The following is a 17,507-nucleotide window of genomic DNA, read 5'->3' on the forward strand; positions in this document are numbered from 1 at the left end:
ATACGGTACCATTTAATGCCCATTTGAAACATTAGCATTTATGAGAGACTTTGAAGAAGTGATTGATCTTGCTTTCAATACTGCTGATCACATATGCACATAAGCTTATTAAAATATTTTAATTATATTTATAATAAAGTCAATGGCCTCCTTGTTTATGGGACATAAATTGTTGATATGGAGTATGTGGTTAAGAATAACAACTAAAAACACAATTACTGATAAGTAATTATTTTTCAAATTGCCTAAAAAAGTAACTTGCTTTAAGATAACACTGCGAGGCAAGAATTTTCATAGAAGTTGGGTTTTTAAAATACAGGCTGTTGAACAAATAAAAGTTGACCTTTGATAAATCATTCCCCTCAGCCTCATTTCCATTAAACATCAATTGCTATGAAGTGATGAAAGGATGGTGCATCTCTATATGGTGGAATGGGATGACCTCAACAGTACAGTAAAAATACAGATAAGTAACTGCAACTTTCATCTTTCCTTTCCACATTCAAAAAAAGGCTGCACCAAGAACTGTATGAAAATATTAATGTATATATTATATGAATAAACAAAATAACTTTTGCTGAAATGACCATAATCCAAGGCAGTATCTATACATATATTATAATTCAGATGCTTCAAACCATCACCTGCTGTATGACAGGCTTTTAACTTCATACTTGAGAAAGAAAAGGGAATGGTGATTTTAGCTGGAAGCCCTTTCTGCATTTCCAGCCTCCCTCTTGCTGTTTGAATGGACACAGCTGTGTTCAGGTTTCTGTGTGCTGTCTGAATGTCGAGACACGTAGGACCAGTGGCAGGTACACAGCTCAGGAACCAGACTGGCTTGTCAAATATTTATTGAAGTCTTCACTCAGTCCCATTTGAAAAAAAAAAAACATTAGCACTGGAGAGTTACACAGAGAGCAGATACAGTGGAGAGCTACAGAAAGGAGTCAAGGGAATCTCTTTTCCTTATAACAGCCAAAAAAAGGAAGTTAATTGCTTAGGAGACTAGACTGAAGTACTTGTCAGAAGTAAATTCAAAGTTAAAACTGCTGTTCGAGATCTGTTCGCACCTACTGTACTTTATAACTTCTTCCTCGTAATCAGAATTATTAACACTGACAAGTTAAATAAATTAATTCATCAAGCTATAGAATATTATGAAATCTCTTATTGAGATGAATTAAACAAAATAGAACCAATCATTCATACTTGCAGGTATAATACAACACAGGAATATTAATTATCACCAAAAGGTAATTCTGACATTAGTCACTATGAAACCGCCTGGACTGCATCACTGAAACTTGGGTTGTGCTCTTGTTTATGGTGTACCAGCCATGGCCTTTGAGTGGCTGTTTAGGTAGGCAGGGATGGTGGCACCAGTGGCTCCCCCAGTGCCTGACGTGGCAGGGGCAGTGGGGACCAAAGTTGCTGGCTGGTGTACAGCCCTTTGCAGAGCATCACAGTGCCTGGCCTGGTTGCTAGGGGATGGTGCTGGCAGCCAGTCCAAAGGCGGTCGGGTGCCCTGCCCTGTCCCACCACACAGAGAAAAGTTGCCAGGCAGCAGCTGACACAGGAGCAGAAAGAAGGCAGAAAGTATTTGAGAGGATAAGGAAGGGAAGAAAGACCAAAGATTAAAAACAGAACAAAAAAACCCACCCTGTCTGAATTCAGGGGGTTGCATTACACGCTGTCCCTGCTAGAGAAAACATCCCTGAAGGAATTTTTCATTACTGCAGTGCAACGTTGGTTTCATTATTAAAGACTTTCTGAATGTGCATCTCCAACAGCTGCAGGAAAAGTTCTCCATGTGTGAGCTGTAATGTGGATATTTGCATACCAAGTGTCACGGATGGAAATTGCTGCCTGGCATTCCAGATTTGGTGTGGCTTTAATACATAAATTGGGAGGTATTAAAACCCACATAAAAACAGATCAGTGTGAAGACCCTGTCTCAAAAGTGCAACAATAAATGGGACACAAAGCAAAACGCAAAGTCCTAAACCTGGAAACCATGACCTTAATCTGCACTAAACTCCATCTTCCAGCTATTGTAAAGAAATTCTGATTTTTATTTTACATTTTCTTGCAAAACACTTGAGAAGTGGTGCTGGCCCACACCAGGGGAAATGCAATGAACTGATGCAACTCTTCTAAAGGGCAGCTCAATGCCAGCTTGTGGTAGGCAGACATCTGCTCAGGACAAGTGACATTTTGCAGTTAACTGGACATGCTTAGCGAAGGCATAAATGGGAAATCTTAATGCTGATTGCAAGGTTTGCTTCTCGTAAAAATAGCCTCATAAAAGTTATTAGAACAGAAAATAACTCATCACCTTTCGAAGTCTGTTTAAAGGACAATTTTGAGACACACACGAAAAAGCCCATTTCTTTCAAAAGAAACTTCCAAATCATTCTATTACCCAATAAATTAAGATGTTTACATAAAACAAGCCAAGTTCCTTACCCACCATCCTGCTGTACTCAGAGCTGCTGCAACCACATGCATGGAGAGGTGAAATTTATTTCCAATGATTGGAGTAGAAACTCCTTGTCCAAAAAAAAAAAAAAAAAATTGTTTACAATCAGTTCTCAAAAATAGCAAGAAAACTAGAAAAAAGAGAAAAATATCTGGTTCCATCTGTTTGAAACTCCCATGGTAAAATCTGTGACCAGACCAAGTGGCTTATTAGCTAGTTTAAAGTATTTCCTTCACCAGTTTATCCCAAAATAAATATATTCCATAGCTCCGAGTAACACAATAGAATTACCTTTGTTTAATAAATGTGATTTTCTGAGATGGTGGACAAAGTTCATCTCCCAAATACCCATGAACATGTGCTAAATCATGAATTTGTCATCTTTAGTCCTGAAGGCCCAGTTACTGAAATTGTTGAGATTTGGGCAATTAAGTGCATCTCCAGTAGGATCAAGGGGTAGCAGAGACAACCAGTCCTACCATTAGTAATTTAGGATTAACTCCATAGTTTATGGCATTCACACAACACCTATTAAAAACCCACATGAAAACTGCCAAAGGAGAGAACTTTTATTTTTCTTTCATTTTTTAATTAGATCTTAATGCAACCTATTTATGAAATTTTCAATTTCATCATGCAAGTGTTGTGAGGTAAAGTGTACAGCTTTATCTACCTATTTTCCTAAACATGACATCAGGAATAACCTAGTAGGATCTTTCTCAGTGATAGCAAATGATTAAAATAATAATAATGCATAATGCATAATGTCATTGACAGGAGTCATTATCCATTTCCACAATCTCCTATTATGTTCCCATATCTTACTGCTCTCAAGGATCATATATTTGCAATTTGCCAGAAGCACAGAAGGAATATCTGAAAAACAAGGGCTTTTTTTTAAGACTTATACCTGGTGGCACTGAAATTGGAGAAACTTGTGCTGTAAATGGATGCTATTTGACAAATATCAATTGTGTATTCCCAGTCATGTAGCATAAGAAGTAAATGGGATATACCACAGAAACAGGGGTGCCACTCTTGACAAACCTGGGTGGGGAGCTCATGGTTGTTTGGTAAGCCCTGGAAATGCATAACCATTTCTCCTTGTGCGATAAAACCAATCATAGTAAGTGTATTTATTATTAAAAAATTACAGTTGCCATTCTCTGTTGTACAAAGGCTCTTCATGACAAAATTATCCCAGCTTGAAGCAAAACAGTGATGACGCTTCACATTTGTATTTTAAGTGATTTTCCTAAGGGAAGAGCCCTCCCTTTCCACTCCAAACGTACCTCCACAATACTCAATTCAGCAACCCTATAAACTCCTAACATTTTCCCTTCCTGATAAACGTTAGTCTTGCGTTACTGAAGGAGCTTGTATGAACGCTCTCCTTCTGGCACAATATTTTCCTACAGAGAAGCAGAATTTTACTATTTGGATGAGGTTTAGCCCTGTGGCTGGTGGTGCATCATCCCAGGCTCTGTCCCACCCCTACTGCAGCAGCATCAGCACTGCCTGGCCAGGCACGAGAGCTTCTGTGCTGAACTGTTTACTACCCAAACTTCCTTTAACTTGCCCTCTAGGAGAAATTAGTGGCATTTACCAGTCTGAGATGTTTGGAAAATTATCCTGCTGACAGCTATTATATTCACTTTATACTCCCTTCTTCCAGAATGTATCAGAATGAAAACTTATGAGTCTGCACCGCAGCGTTTCAAGGGCTAAATGAGCCTCCCCCCAACTACAAAGCAAATTATTGTGCGATGGCAGCCAGGTGCCATAGCAGGGTTTTCATTCTGGTTTTGGGCTAAATCTGATTAATCATAAAACAGATCAAATAAAAGAACATCTGGTACAAGATTTTTGCCATCAGATAAAGGCTTTACGGTGGTGGTCCAAATGACTGCTGTGGCAAACAGCCACCACTACAACAGTAGGCAAAAAAATAATAATAAAAAAGAAAAATCAAAACATTTTGCATAAATAATTGTTTCACTCCATAAAGCCAAGAGCAGAGTATGCAAATGTCATTAAAGCTTAAAACAATCCCAAAAACTCGGTAGGCGAATAATAATTGTCTCTACTATTGAAACATCATGTACAAGGTACCTTGTTTAGAATTTAAAAATGCAGACAAGCTCCACAGTCTGCACGATGCTCTTACGCTTTTAGCATAATCAGGCTCTGAATGTCATTTAAATGCACCTTTTAATATCATTTTGTCTTTCAGCGGGGAATTGTAAGGCTGAGACAAAAAACGGTTTAGTTTATTTCCCTCACTTTTATTCTTTTTATAAAAGGTAATGTGAAAATGTGCTCCAGGCTCTGCCCCATCCCGGCGCGGACGAGCTGAGAAGTTTGGAAGGAGCGGGATCTGTTTGCAGTCCTTGAGTGCCCCCCATAGGCTACTGCTCAAATCATCGCTTTAAACTAGGCTCAAACCCAAAAATCTTTCCATTTGGAGGGAAAAGGAGCCCAAAATCTTAAAATCGAAGTGGTCTCCCCTCCCCGACCCCCCCAGTAAAATTATATATCACAAAAGAAAATTACAGTGGTTTACATAACTGTTGAGCCAGTCACTATTTGCACTGTATTTTATTTTTTGAGTAGTCTGTGTTTAGTAGGGTTAAGGCTTCAGATAATTATAAATATAATTTATTTCAATGTGACCATTCAAATTGAAAAACATCAATAGATATAGCATATTTTAAGAAGCATAATAGTTACTTTGCCAACAGAATTAACAATGAATTCAAATTTTTATGAGAATAAAAAGCATGCTGTAACTTGAAATCATCTAGTTCTCAAAATAATTGATACAAATTCATAAGTTCTATTAGAAAATTAAAAAAAATACCAACTAACAATCTAATTGTGACAAATACTTTAAAAGTAGAACTCTTAAACTTATGTAAATATTCTCTTTTTTTTATAATTTACACTAAAATATGTTGTCTTTTGATCTGTGGTTGATGTTAAAGTTAACCTCATGCTTTGTAGTTAAAAAAACTTCACACATGACCTTGGCAGGGTCAGGCACCTCCTTGTCATATACCTACACACCTTTGGAGCAGCTCATGTCTGCACAAATGCACTTAAGGAGCATGAAGAAGGGAAGTGATAGAAGAGACAAAGGAAACTATTGAGAGAAAAAATAAATAAAATTAACTGGGATATAAAAAAAAAAAGTTCAATGGATGCAGTCATTGAATATGTTAGAAGGTGTTTCAGAATGGACTATAAACCCTCTGAGGGGTTAATTCCCCCAGGCTTATTTGGCTAATACTGTTAGGGAATCACAGAGTTTTCTCTCATCTCTGTAGATGGAATAACAATGAAACACAGAAATTGCTACATGAAGGAGAGGGAGAGCTGAAAATTAGAAACAACTGTGAACGATGCAGAGGGAAACTCCAAATTCAACTTTTAAACAAAGATCACATTTATTTATCCCTTCCTTGTAACAGAAGCACATAGATCTGCTACCAATGTAAGTGCACAAATCAGAATTACACAGCTCTGTACACTGAATTTAATCCCTGACCTAAATCTGCAGAGTAACCATTCCCATGGGATGACTTTGACTCTCCTGGGTGTGAAGTCCAGCTCATTTGCTGTTGCCTTTCTTTCACAGGAGAGGCTTTAGCTCACGTGTACATGGCTGATGCAGTGGGACACTCAGCAGCCTCTTTCTCCTCCCAGGCTCTGCAGTGCACACTGAGTAGGTCTGAAATTAGTTTTGTTATACAAGTTGTTAGACAGATCTTGACTGATAATAGTTTTACAGTCTCTGCTTGAGCTTTTAGGAGGATTTATCTTGAAAAATATGATTCTGATTCAAAATGCTGATTTTCTCCCATTCTCTCTCTCTGTCTCCTCTAAAGGATGGGCATCCCCCTCCTCTGGGCAGAACAAATTCTGACAGTTCTTTACCCAGAATGAGGATACAGGTAGTGCTGGTAGGGGAAAAAGAGAAGAGCAGAGAGACCCAAGACCTTTCTGCTGAACCAACTCTGTTTTGGTGATCCTGGTTAAGGTGGGAACTCACTTCAATAACCTGAGCAGCTCTTTCATGGCTGTGTGCTACCTGCCCATCTAAAGGGGGAGCAGAGCAAGCTGTGCACTCATGCAGAAATGAAAGGGCACTGGAAATGAGTTAATATCCAATGACAGTTACATGTGCAAAAAACTTCAAGGGCTTCAACACTTTTGTTCAATACAGTCACAGCAGCAAAAGAGAGCAGATGATGTCAAAACACACGTGGATATCTGTGGGTGTGGGGGACCTGGCCTGAGGGACTGAGGCCTCACTTTCAGCTCTAATCACGAGGATATGAACATGGACCTGCTCTTCTCCCATCCTTTTCCCTTTATGGCAACATAGTTCTCTGCACATGTAGAAAAATGGTGCTCAGCTCCTCCACGCAAGAGGGACAGTTCAGTATCTGCCTGTTCCTTTTCAAAAGGCTTTCAAGGATTCTGTCATATAAGTCTGAAAGGAAAATTGTAGCAAGATGAAATTCCTTCATGGATAAATATCTAAGTGACTAGAAACAAAGGGTAGCAGTAAATTATTTATTATTATTATTATTATTATTATTATTATTATTATTATTATTATTATTATCAGTGGGGAAAGTGGAAGTCACTCCAGGAGTCCCCAAGGATATTTCTGCAGCATCACATGCAAGCACCAAGAAGACAACTCTTACATTGGGGTTTACACTTTGCCCTAATACATGCTGAAGCCTTGCATAAACCAGTAACCTGGTCCACTTCCTCTGAATGGGAATGCAGGGGATTGAAGAGTGAGGAAATGATACAGGGAGCAAGAAAACACAGAAAGGGAAACCCAAGAAATGAGCAGAAGAGAAAGTCACTGGCAGCTGGGCCAGTTGGGAATACTGGTCCTAAGGGAAACATTCTCCAGCTGATCTTAAAAGCTTATTCAAATAAACAAAAGAAAACAAAATTTAAAAACAAAAACAAAAACAAAAACCAGGCAGAAATGGAAATTAATTATCTGATGGAAAGAGTTAAATAGACATTGGTTAAATAGACATTGGTCCACCAGAGGATTATTGAATTAAGTGGTCCTGCAGCTGTCAAAATTAGACCTTATTTACCTCTTTTCTGTCTTTCTTTGCAGCAGAATACATCCCAAAGCTGGCACATGGCCAATACTTTAAGATGATGAAAGTAAACTTAAACTAGAAGATTCCTCCCATTAACTTATTCTGAACACTGTATTCAAGGGGTACAAGTGTCTGCAAAAAAAACCCAGAACAAACAAACAAAAAACCCAGACACAAGGTATTTATGTCTTTTCTCAAAGTAAACAAAAGTATCTCTGCAAACACATAAACTAGGAAGGGCAAAACCATTTAACAAGCTCTCATATTAAACATACTTTGATAGAAATCTTAATTCCTTCTTTCTGAAAAAAAAAAAAAAAATTCTACAAGGATAATGCTGTAGCAGGACAAGTGGCCAGGATTATTTGAAATGAAGGCAGGACGATCTTGTAGTGCCCTATGGCAATCCATCTGGGGAAGATTTCAAAAATATCCAACACTTACTTTAATATAGTCTGTCCCAAAGGCAAAACTATTTGCTTTTCACAAGGATTTTTATGAGCTACATCTTAAAAGTAATCACGGGCAGAGATAATTTATTGTTAGCCAGGGAGGATATTGAAAGGCAGGGGAGCTATTAATCATCTATGCAGATATGGGTGAGATGCTGGCCCTATGGAAGTCAATAGTAAAATTCCCATTGACATCTGTGAAGCTGGGCTATTACTCTCTGTGCTGGAGGTTTAAGTGTTTGCTCTGTCTATTAGGTCAAGTTTCTCTTTTACATAATTTTCTGATTTACACAGAGTTACGCCAAGGTTTGACCAAGGGAATATCTCCAGTTTGCTGAAATTAATGTTTTTCTGCAGGAGGACTGCTTCAATACTTCTAATAGGAATTGTTTCTGTATTACAAGGTGCAGGCATGATGTAAAATCTGAGTGTAGAGGTATGGTCAGTCTTTGTGCAGAATTGTGAGGAGGGTGTGGCTGAGATCATGTTGAGTAAGACAGAGTCACACTCTCTTCTACTGATGTTTAATTTTGCTTTCCTAGGGAGAAGTTCACAATGGAGCTGTCAACAGCAAGTCAAATAAATAATTCCAGGAATATCCACACTCAAAATGCTTTCATACAATTACCAGTGTCCTTCAGAATAATCCATGCCTTTCATGAAAGGTGGCGATATGAGCCCCAAGAGTTAATTCTGCATAAAAAAGAAAAAAAAATCCAGAAAAAATGCATTTCTTTGAGCAAAGCTCTTCCCTTTTCTGTTGGAGAGGGTGTCATGTTTTATAGCAGATCACTTGGTGACATTGTGCCTCTTAGATGTCATTATCAACACACTCTCACTCCTGTCCAGTATTTAGATTCTTTGTAAAATGTGTTGCTGATGCTTCATAAAGCTCCATCTCCTCTGTAGCCATAAAGGATGTGATCAAATTATTTTTACCTGCTTGTAGACAAAGTGCTCTAGAGGCATCATTTTTAGTCTCAGCCCATGGGAACAGAAGTGATTAAACAATTGCTGTTTAAAAATAGCATCACACATCACCAGCAGTCCATCGTGGAGTCAGCTGTAAACCAGCAGCAGCAGAAATGTTTGTTTTCACCCTCTTCTGGGCTGTCATGGCAGACAAAATATTCTCTTTCTCCAAATTGATTTGTTCTGAAAGCCCAAGTATATTTGTTTTCCTGAGCAAATCCTTATGATTAATAATAGTAGTGAGAGTTATTCTGTGTGCTTTATTTTAATGACTAAAACCCAAAACACAAGAAGGTTTGTGTTCAAACAAGGCTGGAACAAAATTCATTGAGATATTTTTGCTTTTCATGTGTCTTTTGTTTGGTGTTCAGGATTCAAATCTGTAGCACCATACTCTAAATCCCTATATGGGAAAATCAGGGTCAGGCCCCAGTGATGGATTAAATCTCACTATCCAGAATATTTGAAACTGCTGTTTTGTTCAGAAGCACGGGGCTGATAAAAGGGATGATAGCCTTATCTATATATTTGTTTTCATGTATATTCAAAACAGGCTGAAAAGCCTGGTCTCTCTTAATTAAATCATGAATAAATATGAGATTTCCTCTTGTTAAAGCCCAGCCTGCTGCCCAAGCTCAGACTTTCCACACCATGCAGAGTTGGATCACGCAGGTTCAGCTGGCTGAACCCTGTTGTCAGCAGCTTGAGTGATACGTTCAGAGTGCACGATCTGGTCTGGTGCATAGAGAATAAGATCTATTGAACATGATTCTGGCACCCCAGAGCTTGAAATTAAGATTCAAAAAACACACTGGCCTCCTTCCCAGGGCTGTGGGATGTCAGTCCTGGCAGTCAGCACCATGGTCCCACTTCCTGGGACCCACGTTCCTTATTTCCACCTCAGAGAGGAGCGTATGTTCCCCTCCAAGGACTCAGGCCCCACAAGGTGAAATTCCCAGGCTGAGGACTCATCTGGGCTTCCTAAAAATACAGCCCCACCTCATTATTCCCTGGGAGAGCGAGCACATGGAGCAGGCAGGAGGCTGGGACAGCAGAACTGGACCAGCAATCAAACCCACCAGGAGCACACCCAGATCTCAGAGGTTTTGACACACATTGCTCTCCCCACCCTTAGGTGCCACATATGAGCTGCTTTCTGTCTGTCTGCCATGCTGTGGCTGGTCACCCACCCATCCCCAGTTGGGAGGGGAGGTGCTCCTGGGTATGGAGCACTTGCTGCTCTTCTCTGCACAGTGCAGAAGGCAGCCAGCAGCAGCAGAGGTGGGTGGTGGATGGCACAGGAAGGAGCAGGAGAATGGTCCAGGCCACGTGATCAGTGTTCGGCACGCAGAAAGGCATCAGATGGAAAAAACATCTTAATTATGGCAATTCAAGGCAGAAGTAAAATTGCTTCCCTAATTTTGGAGAGTGCTGATAGGAAACACCCACCCTGCTAAGGCTGGAGCACAGATGGAGCTGGACTGCCAGTGATGAGGTCGTTCAAGGGGGAATGTGGAAAGGGCAATGCCTTTGGGGCAAGGTCCTGCTCTTTCACTGGATGCTGGCTTTCTGCTAAAACTGTCAGGCATTGCCTTTCATTGCCCCAGTTTACCCGTTCCTTCAGGAGAAGGGCTAGTGAAAAACATGCTTTTCTGCATTGAATATTGCCCATTTGTCCAAGCTTTTCCAAAGAGCAGCTGATTTCAGTGCCTCTGTGACTCTGTGAAAAGGCTGTGACAGTTTATTCCTCCGGCTTTTCCGTGCAATGCACAAAGCCTTTCCCACTACCCCAAATATCCATATCCCCAGAAGTGCATCACAAGCCAATATTCATGTAGACTTCCAGAGCACTGCAATATCCTTGGAGGTGGGGAGGGTTCCCAAGGGAGATGACTAACCCTGATTTTTTAATCAAACAGCAGAGGGTTGTAATGCAAACAGATTCAGATACCATTTTCACATCCCATTCCTCAGTGTGTTAACCCTCAGTAACACCTGATCTGCCCACAGACTATGGAAAGAAGGGCTGCCTGTGTCCTGCCTGCACTGCACTTAGCTGTGGAAGACAACACTTGTTCTTCTGGGCAGCAGGGAAAGGATTCTGAGCCTGCCAGGAGCCCATAAAGGCCAGCAAGCAAGGGACCTGGACAGACTGAGGAAGACATGATGGCAACCTGAAGAAAAAGACTGAATCAGGGTAGGAGCTTCCTTTTGAAGAAGGGGAACACACAATGCATGAGGAATAGTTATAATTCTGAAGCCAGACCATAAAAGCCATTCTCTTCCACTTGCTATATCAACTTGGGGCACCTTAAAATGTGCTGAGTAATCAGTGTGCATATGGTGAAATGTGAGCATGCATCCATGCAAGTGCAGTGTTTGGTAGAAATGGAGGCAGGGAGTGGGGAACTAGCTATACATAATCTTATGCTACACTGAAGTACTCAACGTAGGAAAATCAAGGTCATATATTTTGTGTGCATTTTTCAAACCCAGGCTACATTTAACGGGCCAATTTTGACTTATTATTCTCCCTCACTGTTCCTGTGTTAGAAATCTCACACACATGTTGCAACAAATTGTGTAATGGATTTATTTTCCTGTGGACAGAATCATTTTGGTGCTTTGAACCCCACTCCAACCCCCATCTCTTTATCAGGTGAATCTCGACTCTCTCATGGTGCTTCTACATTAAGTTACATCTCTTGGGCCAATTCAGGACACTCACTGTCGGCAGCACAGTACACAAATTTCAAATTAGCTTTCCGAGTAATCAACAATTTATCATTTATTTATGTGTCCCTTTTATATCTAGCTTAACATTTAAGCATTAAGCAAAAGTCTTTGAGTTAACTATTGCATTTCATTCTGCCTAATTGGATGTATGGATCCTCTTTTGTTTGATATACAAAACTCTTGTGATGGGGTGTAATTCAGCTAACATTTCTGCTTTTAGTACATCTTTCTTCCTGAATTTCACTAAAAGGAGTGGGAAAAAAGTAGATGTGTGTCATACAGAGTTTTTTACATTGTGGAATTCATAACCCTCATAGGACAATAATATAAATGATGCATCATCAAGTTCTGCATTGTCTGAGGCGTGTACCTGGCACTGACAGAAAAGGAGCTTTTCTGAGTAATCCTTTCACACCATCAGCCTTGGAGGGGCTCTGCTGCCCTGGGCAAAATTCCACCCTCACCAGTCACCCATACAAAGGGGTCCTGAAAGTTTTGCAAGAGTCACCCTCAAGACTTTAGAGTTCAGCCTTTTTCTGTCAGTCACGTTACATCTTTTTTTCAGAAGCAAGGCTGATGCTGTAGCTATTTTTTTTCTGAAAATGGAAAAGTCCTTTAGTTCTGTGTTTTGTTACTGGTTCGTTTTTTTTTGGGGGGTTGGGTTTTTTTTGGTTTTTGTCAGTTCTTTTGCTTTTGATTTTGTTTTTATTTTTTTAATAAAACTCTTCCTGTTCACATCCAATTTTCCATTCTTGTTCCCATCCTGGATCCCAGTGGCCCAGCAGAGGCTGGCAGAGCCCCTGATACTATGGAAGGAAGAGGTAAAGACTTGTCAGCTTTCAGAAATCAGTCCACCTGAAAATGTCAAGCCACCAGAACTGCTCCTTGTCAGCTGCAGCAGGACCCATGAGCTGTTCAGCTTCACAACAGAGAAAAAGTGAAACAAGTAAGAGTGGTTTGTTGTGTGTCTTGGTGGCTGTTGCTTGTCAATGGAGGAATTTTATTAAATTCAGAAACTTTGAAGTTAGAAGGTATCTGGAGAGAAAATAAAACCTTGACCCTCTTACAGGTTAAAAAAATATAAGAAAAAGGAGATCATGGAGAACAATATCTAAAACAAACAGCTTGGAATACTGGGTATTAGGGACTTATTTGGTGATAGAGAGGAAAACTTACTAGATATGAGTTCCAGTAATAGCTTTCTATAGCAACCACAGAAATATGAGATCTGGGCAAAAGGAGAGAGAGAGAGAGATTCTTTTTGCCTCTGCTGATGAAGAGAACAATTTTTCCTTGAGCGTGTCTAGAGAAATATACCAGAAACCTTTATTCACCACACGCTCAACAAAGGAATATGAGAATACCTTATAATGTGATGTGTAGGTGCCTTGTTCTCTCCCAATATTCTTACTTATCCCACCTAATGATAGTAAGAAAAATATTGTTTTAAGTTTTATTTCTTTGAATAAATATTTGCTTACTGAGAGGGATTTGCATTTTGTTAAAAAGCCAGGGCACACCTGTGCAATCATATACTGAAGGACTTAGATGAGAAGATTAAAATGTTCAATAATTTCAAGATAGAATTTGCATAATCTGGCCATGAAATTGCAACGATGTAGGCATAGCTATGGCAGTTATATGCGTTTTACTTTCCAAACAATTAAGAATGTAAAATGTTGACCTAAATGAGTAAAAATTGATCTCAAAGCTTACCCAAATTATAGGAAAAGTGTCTCTGCTTCAAGTCTAAAGATACTTAAATTATAGCTGTGTTTTGAAATTCCTGTTATAGTCAGAGATAAACTGATTTATTTTTGGTTTACTTACAGACAAAATCTACTTAATTTGGCACTAATGATTATTCGTTAACTTATGCTTCCTTTCAACCATATTTTAAATTTCAGTGAAATTAATATAAGCTATGAACATGAAGATAAAGAAAGGAAATCCTGAGTCTTGAACTTGAGTGTGATGCTTGTTAAATACTTTGCACTAGTTGTTCATTGCTCAGACACACATGATTTCTGTTGATTCTCTGCTGCTGTGGAAGGATCCTGCCTGGTTCTGTTGGCCTCTTCACCTTAGCACCTATATTTGTACTTCCCTGTTGCTGCCCCAGCCTGTCCCTCCTACTCGTTTATCCCAATCCTTTCTCAAGCCTAGGAGAAGAGTCTTCAGCCCTAAAAGGTTTTCTTCTACCTTACCCAGTCCTGTCTGGCACGACCTTGTGTAAATTCTTGTATTCCATATTTATGCCACGGTTCCCATCTTCCTCAGGTCTTGAGATGCCTCTAGGAACAGATGTGAATCCTGACAGTAAAAATGAACAACATGAAAGAACAAGACTTGATCTCTTTCCTCCCCCCTCCATCTGAATCTCTGCTCTAGCTAGCAGTACCAACGGTTTTGGTATCCTGTTGCAAATGAACCTGTCTTGGCTGAAAGGCGATGCTATATAAGATTTATATGTTACAATTATGAAGTATTTTTAGATGTTTCTCCAGCATTACAACATTTCAGCCAAAAAATCTAAAGTTGCATAAAACACTTGAAGTGTAAACCTTGAAATGCAGTTTTAATAGTGCCCTCAGCTTGGCAGCAACCCAGTATTGCACCAGACCTGAACCAGGAAAAGCAATAAACTCCCTAAAGGCTCTGGGTGGGGAACATCAGTCAGGAAGCACCTAAATATTAATACTTGTTTGCATTCAGGAATCCCATTCACAATGGGATGGCTCCGGTCAAAGTTTCAATCCTGCAAAAAAGCCTTTAATCCACACCCCAGTACTGAGGGGCATAGGATGTGTGTCTGAACTGGCTTGGTAGGTTTCTTTGGACCTGGTGAGCCAAGAATTCCTAGCTCTAAAACTGGGTTGTGGTCAACGTAAACTAAATGAATCAGGAGTATATCAGTAAAAGCAGATTATTTGCAGCAAAATGGCAGCCTTGGTACCCTGTATCACTTCTCCCCTAAAGGTTCCCTGTTCCTACAAAAAAGTTATTGAGAAAGAGGAGTGAGGGAGTGGGAAGGGAATCATTCTTACTCCAAACCAGAATTCCTCAGATTTTTATCTAGTTCGTTCTGTGCTGCACAATGTTCTCAGGTATCAGTGATGCCATTCGTGCAGAAGTAATCAACTTACCTTACAGTACCCATCTCTTTGTGAGGAAAACAAGCCTCTCAGACATCTCCAAATGCTGTCTTCTTTTTCTTTTTTTTTCTTTCCTGTAATTGTTTCTTTCTGGTTTATGTCTGATAATGCTCTGTTAATCAGAGTTATCTCCATGTATCTGATAACTATTTATAGTATAAAGGGAGCAACACATGGAGCAAGAACTCCTTTCTACCAGCCAAGAGCCCTACATTTTAAACCCAGAAAATCCTGTTCCTCCCTGCTTCTGGTCCTCTGGCAAGTAGAAATGGGAGAACTGGAAGGTGTCCCTCCAGCCTGGCACCCTGAGGCACAAGAGTAGAGGAGTTCACATCTTCTTAGAGTTCTTCATACTTCTGAGGCATTAAACTTTTAGTCCAAGTTCCTAATTCCTACATCTTTGTGTTCTGCTGTTCCTGACCATATTTTAAATCTAGACTGAGGTGTCTTGTGGCTGTTTGGTGAGGTGTGTTTGCATTTCCACAGACCTGCTGCTGAGCCATCCTCCCTCACCATTTCAGGCAGACAGGCCTTGGCACTGTAGCAGCACTTGAGCACTCCCAGGTCTCGTGTGTTTGCATGTGAAACCAACTTCTCTGAAATTCATCCTGCTCCTACATAATGGCTGTTCTGCCTACTGCAGGATAAAATTAACTTCAAGGTGAGAGATTAAACTGTGTGCATCGTCACAGAAAGAACTCACCCCAAAGTTGCCAGCAGGAATGTATTGCAAGAGATCATGCTGCAGGAAAATTGCTGCTGCTGCTCCTTCCATCCCATTTCTGAACCAATCTCATGTTGATTCATGTAGCTCAGATTTGTTTAAAGGAATGAGATAATATTGTGCCAGTGATATGCAGTCATGATTCAACTTACACCTCTATATTCTGTTCATTACAAGAAACTGAAAATGTTAGCAAATTAATCATCAGCATGGATTCAATTCTATTGATTTATTTTAAATTTATGCAAGGTCTTGCTACCATGGGCCATACCGATATTGTCCATTCATAGCAACACTAAATCCATGTAAGTCTGAATTTCAGGGCAGGAACCAAAACTAAAAAATATTATTTCTTAGAACAATGTTACATTTAGAAGAAGGAAAAAGGGAGCCATAATCATTGCACGTATTTTTAGTACTTTCCTGGACAGGGTGAGTGTGTGGAAATAAAGGAAATAGGTTTGATACTAGTGATTTTGAGAAAACACATCTTTAGTTTTATAGAAGTACAAGACTCTGCCGAGCAGTATCAAATATAGTTCCCTACATAAAATGCTGTTAGTTTGCCTTGTCAGTCTGCTGATGCTCCTGAGCTGCTGAGCTTGGCATGGAGGGGAGCTGTGGGTGTCTTGCTGGAGTAACAGAGCCACAAGTGAATATGCTCACAATTTTGAAATGATCATTTTTACTCCCTTTCTCTTTAAAGCTCTCATTGGAAAGATTTTATGTTTCTTTGAACATTTTCAAAGTTGACTGTTAGGACAATAAGGGTTTTTAATCAGCTTCATCCTTCTCTTGCTCCCCCTTCCTCTCTTGTTAATTCTGTTTTTAAGCAGAGATTTCAGGATATTTTCTTTTACCTCTCCTTCTGTTTGTAATGATTTTAGAATAAACTCCAAATCAGAGTAGTCCTATTAGATAAGTTAATAAGTATCTAGTAAGCAATATATAATTTTATCCACCATGCAATGGACATTCAAATTTACATCAAATTTATTCATGATAACCAATGAACTCCTGTAAAACTCACTAGGATTTGAAGTGCAACACTTCAATATTTTACATATATTTTCTTTAAGAATTTTAAAAGTAGTAAAAACCCAAACCCAAGCCAATCCTTTGATTTGATCCATTATGAATACACAGAGATGGTTTCCTTAGTTTTGAATTTAAAAGCCTTTCTATTTTTATCCCAAAATATAATTCACATAACTTAAAAGTTATTATAAAATCAGTGGTTAATTGATTTTTATTTTCCCTTTATTTAGTATGAAATAGAGAGCTGTGGGCTAAGCCCATTAATCCATGATAGCTGCTATATAAAAACTACAAATATTCTGAAGTTTCCAAAACAAACAACTCTGAATTAAAAAATTAACTTAAAAAGTCAGAAATCAGCCTGAGGGAAGCTCAAGGAAATGAATAAAAACATCCAGAAAGAATTAGAATCAACACTGGAGAGAGAGTAATTGGGATGACTTCAGGCTGACTAATTCACACACTGAAAGTCGATGATTTTGAGAGTTTAAATTTGGGGGTTTTTTAAGACTTGTCTTCATTCTTTCTTGGCTTTACTAGAGGGATCCACAAAAGTGTGTATTTCTACCTGCTTTTCCTCATTGCCACAATATACACACATGCACATATGTGTGTAAACCTACTATACATTTCCAAATTTATATGGAAAAGACCTTCTTTGAAATGAAATACACCCCAAGCTAACTACTGCCAGCCAGGAAAGTAATTACTGCCCAAGGCAGGCAGGCTGCAGTGCTCATATGTGATACTGTCCTGGAAATCGTGTGATGCAGGAGCTAAAACTTCCACTTCAAATGCGGTGCTTCTTCA

This window comes from Parus major, chromosome 7 (genome assembly GCF_001522545.3).
Source record: "Parus major isolate Abel chromosome 7, Parus_major1.1, whole genome shotgun sequence".
NCBI lineage: Eukaryota > Metazoa > Chordata > Aves > Passeriformes > Paridae > Parus > Parus major.